The following is a 17883-nucleotide window of genomic DNA, read 5'->3' as shown; positions in this document are numbered from 1 at the left end:
TACACAAATAAATTTGCTTAATATATGTTACGTATAATAGGGGCAGGGAATAATTATTGGTATTCAGACTAATGATATGCCTTCTTTGGTAGTTCATAAATTGATTTGACTTGAATGACCCTGCCTTACTTACCCTCTATACTAATGAATAGTATACAAAAATTATAGTTTATTACATTATTAAAAATAGTAAACCCAATCAAATTTTCTATTAATGTGTATATTTTAATTGATAATTTGTAATTTCATATTTTTATTTTCATAACTAATAAACACAACCTCACCATGCATAAATATTTGGGACAATTTCTATATTTAAGTCCTTGAGTTTAATAGTCTCTAAAAAGACAAAATAAAAGTTTGTTCTCAAGTGAAGATATTAACATGGACCACGTCAACAAAACATGCCTGAGGTATTTTAGCGAGTTGCTATTCCTGAGACCAGAATTAATGGACTGCTGAGAATAATTCATTGATTCAAGAATAATGTATTGGATAGCAACTATGTTCCAGGCATTGTTATGAGTACCAGGAATATTATGGTGAATAAGGCAAGGAAAAAATAACCTTTTAACTCTCTTGGAACTTTCCTTTTTATGGGGGGGAGCTACTGAGGGGACAGAAAATAATGTAAATATATATATTAAACATATTTATATAACTATATAACTACATAATTTATGATGCAATAATATATGTAACTGATTCAGGGAGTGCCTGATAGTGTTTGAGTGGTATTACATTAGCTAGCTAGAGAGCTCATAAAGGTCTTTCAGGAGAGATGACATTTGAACCGAGAGGTAAGTGATGGAAAGTAGGCAGAACTGTGAAAGAAAAATATTTCAATCAGGGGAGTAGCAACACCAAAATTCAAAGAATGTGGCATATTACAGTGATAGCCCACTAGTGTGGCTGAAGCTTAAAGGAAAGAGATGGGAGATAAATTTTCTTATTTCTTAAAAAATGATTATCTTAAATAACTTATATCTCCATTAAACATGGTGTTAACACTTTTTAATTTATTAAGCATTTCCATTTAGATAGATAGCTCAGATACAAATTTAAATCTAAGCTCTGAATTTCAAAGACAGATTCTACCAAATCATACCATTTCTTTCTGAACTTACATATTTCAAGTATTTGAAACAAACAAACAAAAACAGAGTACTTACCCTAGACTTTTGCTTTGCCATTCAACTAGTCTGATATCGCTGGTAGTTTTTTCCTCACTTATCTAAATTTGCTTCCTCTTTTTTTAGTCCCCTCTCAAAGCCTATCATGTATCTTGTCTTGGTCACCACCATTTTGATTGGATTTTAGTAACAGTTCTGACCTGCTTGCTATACCGATGAGTAGTTGTTTAGTTTGGAAAATACCAAATTATTGCCCCATTAAACCTCTTTAAACTTTAAAGTTTGTATAACTGCCTCTTTTTCCCATGGAACAATCATACAGTCCATAAAGTTGAAGAAAGGTATTTAAACCTTTTTGTAAACTCTATAGACTATTTGATCCCTTTAGGTTCCAGTGTAATAGTTTATTCACTCATATACAATTATTTAATTCCAGGCCATGTATACAGTTTGTGGGATACACTTGTGAATAAACCAAAATAAATAACCTCTTCTCATGGCAGTTATATTCTCAGGGAATGAGGCAGATAAAACACTGTAAACACCATAAATAACTAAGTTATATACTCTCTTAGAATGAAATGCTATGAAAAAAGAAAAATATCCCAACTTAAGGTTTATGAGTGTGTATATATGTGATGTTTGTTTCAATTACAAAAAAAAGTAGTCAGGGTATACATATTGGGGATGGTGATATTTGAGCCAAGACAGAAAACGCTTTTATTCAATTTATATTGAAGAAGCTAGATAACTGATCAGTGCAATTCTAATTCAATATACTCAGCCAGTAGAAAACGTGTCTGAAAGTCAGACATAAAGACAAGCATTTGCAGTTATTTTGAATGTAGGTTACAAACTCGTTTTTGCAATAGTCATTTCCTCTGTCATTAGAAAATGATAGCTTTTGTTTCCTTGATCTTAGATTGTGTCCCTTGCTAAAGAAAACTAAATTTCATAGATCTCATTTTTCAAGAATGACTTCTTTTTACTAAAATAAATTGCAATAGTTCCCTCAATTCTTTCAATAAATGATAACCAAAGGTTCAAGCTAATTTAACTGACAAAAATTAGTTTGGTAACTGACATTTTATAAAAATCTATTAAGCATAATTATATTTTATATATGTGTGTATATTACTGAAATAAAGCAAAAAATCTGAAACTATACATAATTTCATCAGATTTTTTTGCTTTGTTTCATTAACAGGTGCTATCAACCATTAATTCAAATTAGATGACAAATGACCTTTTTCAAGTGACTCACTGTAGAAAATGAAGAATTTAACTGTATTTTCAGTTATATTTTTCATATAGAAAGTGAGTTCTCAACTTGAATTATAAAATATGGGATTTGCAAATTAAATTGTAAGAACAGTCTTCTGAGTCTCAAAATAATAAGTGCAGTATATTAGAGTCCATTTCAAGTGAAGAAGGAAATTTATATTGGCACTGTATGTTTGGGTGATGGAATCAGATATGAACATGTTATTGAAAGTTAAGGCCAAAAGACTAATTCATCATGTATCGTGTTGCTTTGTTGAACTAATTTTTGTTGTGGTACTTACAACTGCTATTTTACTTTAAATGAGTTCTATTCTAAACTTTCACAAATAGAGTACTTCCTTAAAGGTAATGATTTGCTCATTAGTATTTAAAGTATTTTTTTTTGCCAATTTTAAGTAATATTAGAAAAAATTCTTCATTGTCAATTCACATTTGTTTCCTGATTTATAACAGTCACTAGCAAATGGATAAATGTCTTCAGATATAAAAAATTCTGAAGGATAGGAAATATATATCATAATATTCTGGTCATATTATTTTAGTAAAAATATCTATAGCTAAAAAATTAGCATTTGGAAATGATGATTCGAAGGAATATTATAATGTGGCAAATAGGAGTATACCTTAAGAAAATACTTATTTCCAATATTAAATACTATTTAGGAACCTGGGAGTTTGGCATTGGTAGATGCAAACTATTACATTTAGAATGTATAAACAACAAGGTCCTACTGTATAACACAGGGAACTATATCCAACCTCCTGGGATAAACCGTAATGGAAAAGAATATTACAAAAGAATGTATAGCTGAGTCACTTTACTGTACAGCAGAGACTGGCACAACATTGTAAATTCACTATACTTCAATAAAAAAATACCATTTAGGAAATAACCTCCAGATTTTAAAAAGCATATAATAATCTTTTGCAAAAACATGTATTCTAGTCTGTTGTTGGCTTGTTGACTTCATAGAATCCTAATAAAATAAGTTGAAATATCTTAGTGTTTTTAGAAGAATGTCTTTAATGGATAAAGACATTAAATGGATTTTTAATGGATTTTTGTCATTCTATTCCCAATTATCCTTGAATATACGGTCTTCATTTGATTGTACAGTGCATGGAGTGCCACTGTTTATGAAAAGCAATGTCATTTCTAAAATCTGTGTAAAATTTGGAGATTATGTTTCTTAAACATTATGATGTATAAGAAAGCAAATGGAACTTGGGGTCAGATAACTTGAACTAAGACTTGTTAGAGTTAATGCAATCCCAGTAAATATAACAGTGGTATTTTTAAAATGAAGCCAGTCAAGTAGACACTAAAGTTCATTAGGAGAAATAAACATTGAAGACTAGTAGGTATATAGACTAAAAGTGAAAATACAATATATAAGGAAGTAAGTAGTTTTACTAGATACTACAACATACTGAAAAGGTCCTATAATTAGTGAATAAAAAGGCCAGAAATAGACTGAACTACATACAGAAATCCATTATGTGGTAAAGATTTCAAAGGTATTCTTTTTGGAAAGCTGGATAGTCATTTGGAATAAAATACATAAATGCCTCTTATTTACACTAGCTTTCTGTACTTCCTATTCAAAGTTAATACAAATCTTTTGCATTCCTATACACAAATGATGAAAAATCTGAAAGAGAAAGAACCAATCCATTTACCATTGCAAAAAAAAGAATAAAATATCTAGGAATAAACCTACCTAAGGAGACAAAAGACCTGTATGCAGAAATCTATAAGACAGTGATGAAAGAATTTAAAGATGATACAGACATGTGGAGAGATATATCATGTTCTTGGATTGGAAGAATCAACATTGTGAAATTGTCTATACTACCCAAAACAATGTACAGATTCAATGCAATCCCTATCAAACTACCAATGGCATTTTTCACAGAACTAAAACAAAAAATTTCACAATTTGTATGGAAACACAAAGGACCCCAAATAGCCAAAGCAATCCTCAGAATGAAAAATGGAGCTGGAGGAATAAGGCTCTCTGACTTCAGGCTATACTACAAAGCTACAGTAATCAATACAGTATGGTACTGGCCCCAAAACAGAAATATAGATCCATGGAACACGATAGAAAGCCCAGATATATACCCATGCACATATGATCACCTTATCTTTGACAAAGGAAGCAAGAATATACAATGGAGAAAAGACAGCCTCTTCAGTAAGTGGTGCTGGGAGAACTGGACAGCTACATGTAAAAAAATGAAATTAGAACACTCCCTAACAGCATACACAAAAATAAACTCAAAATGGATTAAAGACCTAAACGTAAGGCCAGACACTATAAAACTCTTAGAGAAAAACAGGCAGAACACTCTATGACATAAATCACAGCAAGATCCTTTTTGACCCACCTCCTAGAGAAATGCAAATAAAAACAAAAATAAACAAATGGGACCTAATGAAACTTCAAAGCTTTTGCACAACAAAGGAAACTATAACAAGACGAAAAGACAGCCCTCAGAATGGGAGAAAATATTTGCAAATGAAGCAACTGACAAAGGATTTTTCTCCAAATATACAAGCAGCTCATGCAGCTCAATAGGAAAAAAACAAACAACCCAATCCAAAAATGGGCAGAAGACCTAAATAGAGATTTCTGCAAAGAAGATATACAGATTACCAATAAACATATGAAAGGATTCTCAACATCACTAATCATTAGAGAAATGCAAATCAAAACCACAATGAGGTATCACCTCACACTGGTCAGAATGGCCATCAAAAAAAATCTACAAACAATAAATGTTGGAGAAGGTGTGGAGAAAATGGAACCCTCATGCACTGTTGGTGGGAATGTAAATTGATACAGCCACTATGGATAACAGTATGGAGGTTTCTTAAAACACTAAAAATAGAACTATCATTTGACCCAGCAATGCCACTACTGGGCGTATACCCTAAGAAAGCCATAAGTCAAAAAGAGACATGTATCACAATGTTCATTGCAGCACTACTTACAATAGCTAGGACATGGAAGCAACCTAAGTGTCCATTGACAGATGAATGGATAAAGAAGATATGGCACATATAAACAATGGAATATTAACCATAAAAAGAAACGAAATTGAATTATTTGTACTGAGGTGGATGAACATAGAGTCCGTCCTACAGAGTGAAGTAAGTCAGAAAGAGAAAAACAAATACTGTATGCTAACATATATATATGGAATCAAAAAAAAATTGGTTCTGATGAACCCAGGGGCAGGACATGAACAAAGACCCAGAGGTAGAGAATGGACTTGAGGGCTAAGGGAGGGGGAACGGTAAGCTGGGACGAAGTGAAAGAGTAGCATTGACATATATACACTACCAAATATAAAATAGACAGCTAGTGGTAAACAGCTGCATAGCACAGGGAGACCAGCTCGGTGCTGTGTGACCACTTAGTGGAGTGGGATAGGGAGGGTGGGAGGGAGGCGCAAGATGGAGGGGATATGGGGATATATGTATACATATAATTGATTCACTTTGTTTTACATCAGAAACTAACAAAACATTGTAAAGCAATTATATTCCAATAAAGATGTTAAAAGAAAAAAGGAAATACAAAATTCTAGAAGATAATGAAAAGAACACTGTCTACTTATGGAACAGTGAAATCTGTACTCAGATTTATAGGCTTAGATATCTTTAAAAGGTCCAAAGCTATATTTTAAAGCTATAATTTATATTTTAAATATTTAAGGTCATATAAAAGCATCATTATCTCCACAATTCTTTTTATGGATCCAGCATAATTTTAAAACCAAAATATAAATAACAGTATACCTACATGTGTTTCACATTTAATCTGGAAATAAAACAAACCTAAAAAAATTTATATAAACAAATATAAAAGAATGCCAGTTGTTAAAACGGAACTTAGAGACTCAAGACATACAAAATAAATTGAATTCAATTTTAATTGACTTAATGTTTTCTGTGTGTGTGTGCTTTTTCCTCCTAACGAATCATTACACCAAATTACAACTCATGATCCTAGTTTTCCTGAGAACTAGATACTTCATCTCTGTGAGTAACCTGGGCATATTCAAGACTGTGGATAATCCTTGAAAATTAAAGGTATTCCTTAATTTGTAGTAGGGAAATAATTTGGAATGAGGATCTGGTTATAAAACGTGCATGTTCTGGCTTCAGGAGAACTTGCCATGTTACCAAATATCTTCTTTAACTCTGTAGGTAATCTATTTATGATCTACACTTGAAGCAGTATATACAGAGGCTGGCTTATGAGAATAGACTGCATTACGTTAAAAGCTATAAGATATTTTGAGACATAGAGGTCTAAATCTAATTTTGACTCTCAACAGCTTTTTCCCATTTTTGCCAATTTGTTGTTGGTACTTTGTCACAAAGAGTTTAGAATATAATTACCATACCAGGAAAATATATTCTCCTTGGGAGAGTAAATGATTGAATGTTACAAATCTTAAATGAATTTTCAAATTATTAAAAGGGCAGACTATATAATTAAAAACAATTGATAGAATACAAAAAATTTTAGGAATATAATAAAGTTCCAAGAGCAATTAAAGTGACTAATATCATTATATAATATCAGTTTTGACATATTTAAATATTTAGAAAGTCAATATATTTAATAAGAATTCTAAGAACTAGAACTGGTACGTTATTGATGTAGTTAAAACAAATACATTTAAAACGGAACCCTAAAGAAATGGAGAATGAGATGGTATTTATGCTGCTATTAGATGTATATTTTTCCTTCATCTCTATAATACAATATTACATTGCTTGCATAGTTAATAAACATTCAGAAAATAATATGAAGAATGAGAGTAACTTGTGACTAGTCGTGTTCTACACTAATCCACATAACAAGACAATTGTGAAGACGAAGAATGTTTGCCTCTGCTAGTATTGATGCAGACTGTATATAAGTTTAAATGTACTTAAGTTGTGTAGAGTTAAACTTATTTTTTCCAGAAGCTTCTCAAGTGAAATATTAAAATTAAATTACTGGGATCCCTTGTTCAAAAGTAAAGAATATAAAATAGTAATTGAATTTTTTTAACTATTAAGGATAATCTGGTGTTAAATTTGCTTCAGTATAAATATTATGAAAGTATAGACACTTTTAAACAATAAAGAAGTATTATATAATACATTTTCAAATATAAAAAGAATATTAGACATAGGGATGTATAAGAAAAGGATATTTGCATGCAGTTTTAATTTAACCTATTTGGTTGATTTAACATACTTGTTAAATTTAATATAACATATTTAGTTAACTTTAAATCATTAAAAGTAAATGTACATATATGTACAGGTATGTGTATATATATTCATATATGTACAAATACCTGTGTAGGTATATATATGAAACATGTATGTAGAAGTAATATTTCTTCAAAACCTCAATTTTGAGATTAATGATATCAATATTTCATAATTACAGCCTCTTATAAAATCCTATCCATAACAAAAAGTTTCCTCACAGCTCACTGAATTAACCTTTGCACATTAAATTCAAGTTAATAGTCAAAATCTATGTGCCATTTCCGCACAGTGTTGATAAGCATCATGTGCCCATCACAGAAGGTAGTAATGGTACTATCAATGAAAATGGAGTCACTTGTTATGACAAATTATTAGGTCTGAAACACCCAGCAAACTAAAATGGCATCCTGTCAATTTCTACATCCTTGATATGATCAACAATAGGCTGTTACAGCAATAATTAAGCAATTAATCATCACTGAAATGGTAATGCTATTAAATCTAGACAAGGGGAATGTGCTACCACAAGGTTATAAAATGCACTGCTTCAATTATATTAGGAGTTATATGTTAAAATCTCAACTAATATAAAGTGAGGTAATATAAAGCACCACAATTCTTACAAAATGACAAGTGATATACAAAAGTATTTGCATAAAAACAGTTCATGTTATTTTCATATAATTTCTAATGAAGAATTGCATAATTTGGAAATACTTTCACCATTGAATGTGTTTGGTTCAAATTTGGTTATAAATGTAGAAAGTAATTAAATGAGTTGCACATAAGTCATTATCTAGTATATCATTACACCCTATGGTATTAGTAGAGTAATTAAAAAAGAAAGTTCTTTCTATAAATATATAATGGAAGGAAAAGGGAGAAAAAAGTGATATTTGGGTATATGCTGTATTAAATTGTCAGTGAGCAAGTTCTGAATTACATATAACTATGCCAGTCTCCAATATAATGATGATTGAGCTTAGGTAATAATCATAATCTATTCCTCATAAGGACTTATGCTGCCATTATCAGTAGTAAAGCATTACAGGTCACAATACTACTTAGGCATATGAGCCAGTATCACAAGTCCTAGGGGGACTGTCACCAGTAAATGTCAAATAGCCAACTTGAACTTTGTATTTTCCAAAAAGAGAAAAGAAAATTTGAATTTATTACTTAGAATAATACTGAAATATCTTAAGCAAAGTAAAATACCATACTTCACATAGGTGTGTTTTGTTTTTACGTTGTTGTTGTTTTTTGATATTGGAAAGGTATTAAAAACTGTCATAAAAATAATTTTTGTATGCTAAATGTTGGACCAACTTCTTGCAGTTTTTGTCATTTATTCAGTCCCCCATCCCAGGCACCTGGCAGTCATCTGAATTATCTCAATCCCGTCTTTCACCTGATAACTCCATATCTCTGTTACCAAATTTTGTTGGTTTTATACCTCTAATATTTTGTAAAGCTATTTTCTTTCTATATCTATCATTAATACTGTAATTAAATGAGGAGTGATAGGACCATATCTGTACTATACTAAGCAGTTTTAACTTCTCTTCCAGTCTCTGTTCTAGCTTTATTCAATTACAACTTTTACATGTCCTCCAGGGAGACTCATCTAAAACAAAACATTTTACATCTTTAGATAGTTTCTCATTCAATATATACATTCCTGTGATATACATTCAATCCCTTAGATGACTGGTTCTAAAACATTATTGTGCATATGAATCACTTGGTGAACCTGTTAGATTCACTTCACTTGCTAAATTCTAGAGCCTCACCCTCAGAAAGCCTCATCCAGCAGGATATACATGGGGTCAGGAATCTACATTTGTTTTATTTTATTTTTTAAATTTTTATTGGAGTATAGTTGATTTACAATGTTGTGTTAGTTTCAGGTGTACAACAAAGTGAATCAGATATATATATATATATATATATATATATATATATATCCATTCTTTTTCAGATTCTTTTCCCATATAGGTTATTACAGAATATTGAGTAGAGTTCCCTGTGCTATATAGTAGGTCTTTATTAGTTATCTATTTTATATATAGCAGTATGTATATGTTAATCTCAATCTCCTAATTTATCACTTCCCCTCATGTTTCCTGTTTGGTAACCATAAATTTGATTTTGAGATCTGTGAGTCTGTTTCTATTTTCTAAATAAGTTCATCTGTATAATTTTTAATTAGATTCCACATAAGTGATACCATATGATATTTGTCTTTCTCTGTCTGGCTTACTTCACTTAGTATGGTAATCTCTAGGTCCATCCATGTTGCTGCAAATGGCATTATTTCTTTTTTATGGCTGAATAATATTCCATTGTATAGATGTACAGCATCTTCTTTATCCATTCCTCTGTTTATGGACATTTAGGTTGCTTTCATGTCTTGGCTACTGTAAATAGTGCTGCAGTGAACACTGGGGTGCATATATGTTTTTGTATTATGGTTTACTCCAGATGTATGCCCAGGAGTGGTATTGCTGGATCATACAGTAGTGTTTTAGTTTTTTAAGGAATCTCCATACTGTTCTCCATAACAGTTGTACCAATTTATATTCCCACCAACAGTGCAGGAGGGTTCCCTTTTCTACACACCCTCTTCAGTATTTATTGTTTATAGACTTTGTGATGATGGCCATTCTGACCGGTATGAGGTGATACCTCATTGTAGTTTTGATTTGCATTTCTTTAATAGTGATGTTGAGCATATTTTCATGTGATTTTTGGCCATCTGTATGTCTTCTTCGGAGAAATGTCTATTTAGACCTTCCACCCATTTTTTAATTGGGTTGTTGTGATTTTGTTGTTGTTGTTCTTTTGTTTCATTTTGATATTGAACTGAATGAGCTGTTTGTATATTTTGGAGATTAATCCCTTGCCAATCGATTCATTTGCAAATATTTTCTCCTATTCTTTGGGTTGTCTTTTTGTTTTGTTTATGGTTTCCTTTGCTGTGCAAAAACTTTTAAGTTTCCTTAGGTCCCATTTGTTTATTTTTGTTTTTATATTCATTACTCTAGGAATTGGATCCAAAGATATTGCTGCAATTTATATCAGAGAGTGTTCTGCCTATGTTTTCCTCTTAAGAGTTTTAAGTATCCAGCCTTACATTTAGGTTTTTAATCCATTTTGATATTATTTTAGGGAGTGTTCTAATTTTATTCTTTTAACATGTAGTTGTCCAGTTTTTCCAGTACCACTTATTGAAGAGACTGTCTTTTCTCCATTGTATTTTCTTGCCTCCTTTGTCATAAATTAGGTGACCATAGGTGTATGGGTTTATCTCTGGACTTTCTATCCTGTTCTATTGATCTGTATTTCTGTTTTTGTGCTAGTACCACACTGTTTTCATGACTGTAGTTTTGCAATATAGTTTGAAGTCAGGGAGTCTGATTGCTCCAGCTCCATTTTTCTTTCTCAAGTTTGCTTTGGCAATTTGGGGTTTTTTGTGTTTCCATACAAATTGTAAACATTTTGTTCTAGTTCTGTGAAAAATGTCATTTATAATTTGATAGAGATTGCACTGAATCTGTAGATTCCTTTGGATAGTAGAGTCATTTTCACAATATTGATTCTTCTAATCCAAGAACATGGTATATCTCTCCATCTGTTTGTGTCCACATGCTGTGCCCTAGATGACCTGGCTGTTTCCCACCATTTAACATATTTTAAGCTTAATAGTGCAAAATTGTTTGTAGTACTCCCTCTTTCTTCATGCTGAGGGGTGCCAAGGGAAGTATACAGGTAAACAGAAATTGTCTATAATAAATGTTATGAGGAAATAAGGGCATAGAGAATGACAGGGCTGCTATATTTCTTTATAGGGTGGTCATGGAAGACCTCTCTGTTATGGTGACTTTTGAGTTGAGATCCTAATGAAATAAAGGAAAAAGCCTATTAAACATGTGTGTTGAAACCATTCCAGGCAAAGATAAAGGTCCTGAATCTGGAGTTCAGTGGAAAAGGAGTTATTAATGGAGACACAGCTTGAGATGCAGGCAGAGACATCATAGTTTAGGGCTGTATGATAGAGATTTCCAGTAAAGAATACCTAGAGTGCTAGGTAAAAATGCACACCCCATTGTTGAATTTTTCTGAGGTAGAAGAGTCCCATGGTCTATATTTCAAACAAGTTTCCAAAGGGATTATGACATATCATAGGATAAATTTAATTTTTAATATAATGGAAAGACATTGTAGGGGAGTAGCTCTTAAACTTTAGCAAGCATCAGAGTTCCCTGTTGGGCTGGTTAAAACATGTTGCTAGGCCTCATCTCCAGAGTTTTCTTATTCAGTGATTTTGGGAGTTGGGCCTGAGAATTTGCCTTTCTAACATGTTCTCAAGTGATGCTGATATTTCTGGTCCAGGGATCAGATTTTGAAAAGCACTGTTGAAAAATGTTGAGCTGGGGACTTCCCTGGTGGCGCAGTGGTTGAGAGTCCGCCTGCCGACGCAGGGAACACGGATTCGTGCCCCGATCCGGGAGGATCCCACATGCCGCGGAGCCATGGCCGCTGAGCCTGCGCGTCCGGAGCCTGTGCTCCGCAACGGGAGAGGCCACAGCAGTGAGAGGCCCGTGTACCACAAAAAAAAAAAAAAAAAAAAAAAAAAAAAAGTGAGCTATGTAATAACAATGATCGATTTATAATTTCTAAGTGTCTGAAAGTTGATTCAGAGGTAATTAAGTTAAGACCTAGGAAGCAAGGGCAAGTTCTTGTATGAATAGGCTTCCTAAAATCTTTAAGTGGTAAGGGATTGATTTCCTTTTTCTTTTCTTTCTTTTTTTTTTTTTTTCCTTTAAGCTAAAAAAGACTGGCAATGAGGCTGTAATGTGAATAGTGAAAGCAATGTGGTTAGAGAAGAGTGCAAATGCTGGCAAGAGAGATCCAGGAAGAGCAGGATCCTTCAGGGCCTTGTAGGCCATGTTAGTTAAAAAATTAAAATATAAAAATGTCTCGGTTGGCTTTAAATGAGGAAATAACATCATCAGAATTATTTTAAATGTTTGAGGGAAAGCTGAACATACAGGAGACCAGTAAACTAAAGAACAAAATAAAGGAAACATGTTGATTTCAAAGTTATAGTGATCTCAGTTTCATGTATCCCTATACAAAATCGTATTAACAAAAATAATTTACGTTTTTATAGTACCCTGAATTTTTCAAACGATTTCATATACATTTACTTAACTAACTTTATAAGAATCACTTGAAGTAGATAGAAATTAATACCTCCCAAGAAAATGTGAAGGGAGTTTTTATTGAAATGAACTAGATTCTTGACACTTTATCAAATAGATTTAGGAGATATCTTAGAGATAACTTGACACTTAAAGACAAAGTAAGTGAAGTCATATCAGGAGATTGGGAGCACAAAGTAGCCCACAAGCAGATATTGGAAGCACCGAAGAACAGAAAACACAAAATGTTGGTAATTCCCAAAGAGACATTGGCAAATATCAATGTCATGAGTAGGTTTGATAAATGTTATAATCAGGAACCGGTTAAAGATGAAAGGTAGAAGAAAGATGGCCAGGTATAACATGAGACATATTTTATTTGCCCATATTCAAGTTTATTAGTTACAGGTTCATTAACATAACATTAGGAAAAAAATGCAGCTCTTTTGGTGGTAAATGTGCCTATCAATAGGCTGAAAGAACCACAAGTATATACTGGGTTGTTTGAAATAATCATATTTCTTATCCATCAATCATTCATTGAGTATATAGCTTTTCAAAGCTATGAAAGGATATCTTGGAAATTGAAAAAAAAGTCCTAAATAGGAAACATTAGATGTCTTATTGTTGTGTTTTATTTCATGTAGCTTAGACAGGAACATTGGAAAATAATTTCATGTTATTATACTTGTCCAATATTGTACCTCACACATACACACTCACATGAACACACATACATACCCATATGCTTCTGCATTCACTGCTCTGCGTGAATTACTTCTTTTGTATGGGGAAACATAAAGAGATTAGATCAAAATAATATCCACAAAAGAGAGAACAAAGAGCAAGGAAGGAATAGAGAAATTAAAATAGCTTAATTTAAGAATATGACAATTTGATGTTGAAGAAATGAGGTGATTTCTTACTATTGAGCACTAATAGACATTGCTGTCTAATGTTCTAATATTAGGGAATTATACCATCTTCGTGAGGCTGCCTACCTTACGTAAAAGGAAAAACAGTTAGGAAAAACCTAACGGGCCAAAAGAACCTAAACTTGGATTTATCTACTCACCCGAGTTTTATCAGTCTTTTCTTAATGGGAATTTATATACTTTAGCTTTCTCACTCGCAGAGTCTGAATGCACCTTGTCAGTTGGAGTACATTTTTTTGTTTATTTATTCATTTTATTTTTTAATTTTTATTTATATTTATTTATTTATTTATTTTTGTGGTACGCGGGCCTCTCACTGTTGTGGCCTCTCCTGTTGCGGAGCACAGGCTCTGGACACGCAGGCTCAGCGGCCATGGCTCATGGGCCTAGCCGCTCCGTGGCATGTGGGATCTTCCCAGACCGGGGCACGAACCCGTGTCCCCTGCATCGGCAGGCAGACTGTCAACCACTGCACCACCAGGGAAGCCCTTAACTTTTATTTTTTTTATTGGCGTATAGTTGCTTTACACTACTGTGTCAGCTTCTGCTGTAAGGCAAGTGAGTCAGACATATGTATACATATATCTCCTCTTTTTTTGGATTTCCTTCCCATTTAGGTCACCACAGAGCACCAAGTAGAGTTCCCTGTGCTATACAGTAGGTTCTCATTAGTTATCTATTTCATACATAGTAGTTTATATATGTCAATCCCAATCTCCCAATTCATCCCCCCCCTTTCCCCCTTGTATCCATACGTTTGTTCTCTACATCTGTGTCTCTATTTCTGCTTTGCAAATAAGATCATGTATACCATTTTTGTAGATTCCACATATATGTGTTAATATATGGTATTTGTTTTTCTCTTTCTGACTTTTGGAGTACATTTATAAGGGTGATAGTTTTGTGGTAAGGGCAACACTCTCCTACCTTGTAACCAAGCTGTTGATCCAAGACAGATTAATGAAGTATTCCATCATACCAGCTACATGAAATAGAAATCAAGATGTGAAAAATTATACAGGTCTATATATTTGGGATAATGATAAGAGTAGTTGACAAAAGTTTATGTGGCTAACTATTTAACAAGGCACATAGAACTCTCCCTAATTTATTATTTCTATGACAAATATGACAGAGTGTATTTTCCAAGAATTGCAACAATAGCTCCTATTCCATATACTCTTTCTGCATTGTGGTCTTGCCTTTTCCCCATCAAAAATTGGAGGGTATATATATATATATATATATATATATATATTTATCAAGGCAAGTGTAGGGTGAGTTTTCTGCCGTTAGAATATGTCAGGAATGATGCTGGTCCAGTAGCAAGCATCTGTCGCTTCTTATCTTATGGGACACTCACTCTTGGGATGCTCTCACTCAGGAACCAACTACCATGCTGTGAGAAGAGAAACCCAAGCCATGTGTCAAGTTCACATATAGGGATTCTGGTCTATGACTCCAGGTTAGTTCCCAGCCAAGAACCAGACACTTCTGCCACCCAAGTTAGTGCGTCACCTCCTTTGAGTGGACCTAAATAGGAGGCCTCAAGTGGGAATCACTTACCTGAGCTTAGTTAAGTCACTGAACCAGTAGAGATATTTTTGTTTGTTTGTTTTTAAACCACTAAATTTGGGCCATTTGTTATGTAAGAAGAAATAAATGGAATAACAACAACCACTGCAACTTGAAAATTAAGTCCTTCATTAAATGAGTTAATAAAGGAACATGAAGAGGTCCCTGGAATTTTCTATGGGTTTTGGAAACATATTGTATATTCTTTTCTAAATGATATTAGTTGTCAGAGTGTAAACTAACTAGTTCAAAATTATAAATACCTGGTCCCCAAATGTTTGTTCCAATAAGAACCTTCTAGGTACATGCTGATGAAGAAAAAGTGAAATGTCTTTATCTTTTGAAAATTTCTCTAGCCTCTCTCCCCCAATTTCTGTCATAAAAGACATCTGCCTCTACCCTCCAAAGTAAAAAATTTTCAGGGTTTATACTTACAGCCAAGGTTTTCTATAAGAATCTACCTCTTGATTTGGGAGAAAACATGTTCTCACTCTCCTGATCTGCCTCAGCTCATCCTCCCAGTGACTGGACATATTCTCTTGTCTTACACACAAGATCTTGGTGGTTTACAATGATATAAAAGAATTTTAGAATTTTAAAGTATGGATTATTGTTAATTGGATGTTTCTAACTGTAGCCTATCATCTAATTAAATAAGGTGTACATATCATCACCATCACCCTAAGAAAGTACGAGGAGAGGATTAGATAAATGGCTTCCAAAAGTTATTCTTTTAATGATTTTTTCCCCTCTCCATTGCATTTTAACATTGAATTTAATATCCCATTTAGATAATTAGGTTATGAAAATTTCTTGAATTACAGTAAATGCTGTACTAAAATTTTTTTCTCATCCACGTGCCTCTAAAAACTCATTGGTCACATTGAACTGTTCTAATAAAATAAATTTCTTTTTTATTAAATGTGTTCCATAAAGATACTTTCTTCAATCACAAAAGAAGGTGATCACTAATTACACAAGTTAATCAAGTTAATTTGTCATAGGGATGAATTATACTTCCCACTGTTACTTTGAATTTTAGTTCTCTTTATTTTTTTTAAATGGTGGAAAATTATCAATAAATTACAAACTGAATATATTTTTTATTTGGGAAAATTTAAGGTAGTCATCTAAAAGGTAGCTAGCTGTTTCATTTTTAAAGATATTTTAGGGTTTTATTTTTCTTTTTATTGATATACTTCAGATACCAGGAGATTAATAAACAGTGTAATCTGGGCAGTGAATACTACACAGTTATTACAAGCCATTGGAGAAATACAGCTATAGAATTATAAGACACAAGAGACAAGCAAAGATTTCAAAAATCCAAGAAGGGTGATAATTTCATTTTAGTACATTTATTATGCTATAATCTTAAAAGTAGAAGACAGATTTTTTTTAAAGCCAATAAATTGTACTTCTTTTGGCTTATTGTTCCATTATTATAACCATCTGGAATTTGAACATATTTAGTATCCCATTATTTTCAGAGGAATAGGTATTTGATGGTATTTGTGCCCCTGCAGCATTTTAATACTTAGACACATCTGAAAAGTATTCTAATAAGCCATTGAAATTAGCCTGCTCATTGCAGCTACTCATATTTTATTTGTCATTTGCAAAGTGTTATAAGTAACCAGATAACTTAGAAACCAGATTGAATCTTAAAAACTTATGTTTTAAATGTTTGGAAATCAGAGTGAAAATGCAAAGTACTGTTACAACTACATTTAACTTAAGCTTATCCATACTTGATTACAAATTAAACACTTGAGAATATAATATGGATTTTGACAGCATGTTAACTTTGAGTGCCTTCTGTCTTTGCAGATTGTTCACAGAAAAACAAAATATTTAGGTCACTAGATCTTTTTAAAACTCTGAAATTTCCTGCAGTTATAAATGTGCAAGTTATCTGTTAAGAAACAGATTTTAAAAACTCTACTATTGTATGTCCAAAGTGTTAAAACTTTTTTAATATTTTCATTTTTAAAAAATTGAAAAAAAAACTTTCTTTTGAATATTTCATTGTCAATTTCTCATAATCAAAATATTTCAAGAATGTTTTACCCAAACTGCGACCCAGGTTGAAGATATTCTGCATTTGGGAAAGTAACAAGTATGCACAGACTCAACTGTTTTTCTACTCACATATCTTTTCTGAAAGGAAAAATAAAAACAATGATGAAAAGCAAAAATACAAAAACGTCTAGCTTACAAAGATATGGATCAGAATATCTCAGGAGTATTGAAGTAGATAGACTTGCAGTGAGAATTGAAAGCATTGAGTAGAAACAATGGTAATGTTTGCAAAAAATACAATTATAAAATCTTTCAAAAATGTATTTGAAGTAAAATCTGTCAATTATAGATTAATACAGTAACAATCAAAATAATTGGTTAAGGATGAAGGAAACATTTGTTAATTTCCTCATTTTACTGAGGGTAGTGCCAGTCATCACAGT

This window comes from Pseudorca crassidens, chromosome 5 (genome assembly GCF_039906515.1).
Source record: "Pseudorca crassidens isolate mPseCra1 chromosome 5, mPseCra1.hap1, whole genome shotgun sequence".
In the NCBI taxonomy this organism is placed as follows: Eukaryota; Metazoa; Chordata; class Mammalia; order Artiodactyla; family Delphinidae; genus Pseudorca; species Pseudorca crassidens.
The sequence above is the reverse complement of the archived record's forward strand: the minus strand, read 5'-3'. Positions refer to the sequence as shown.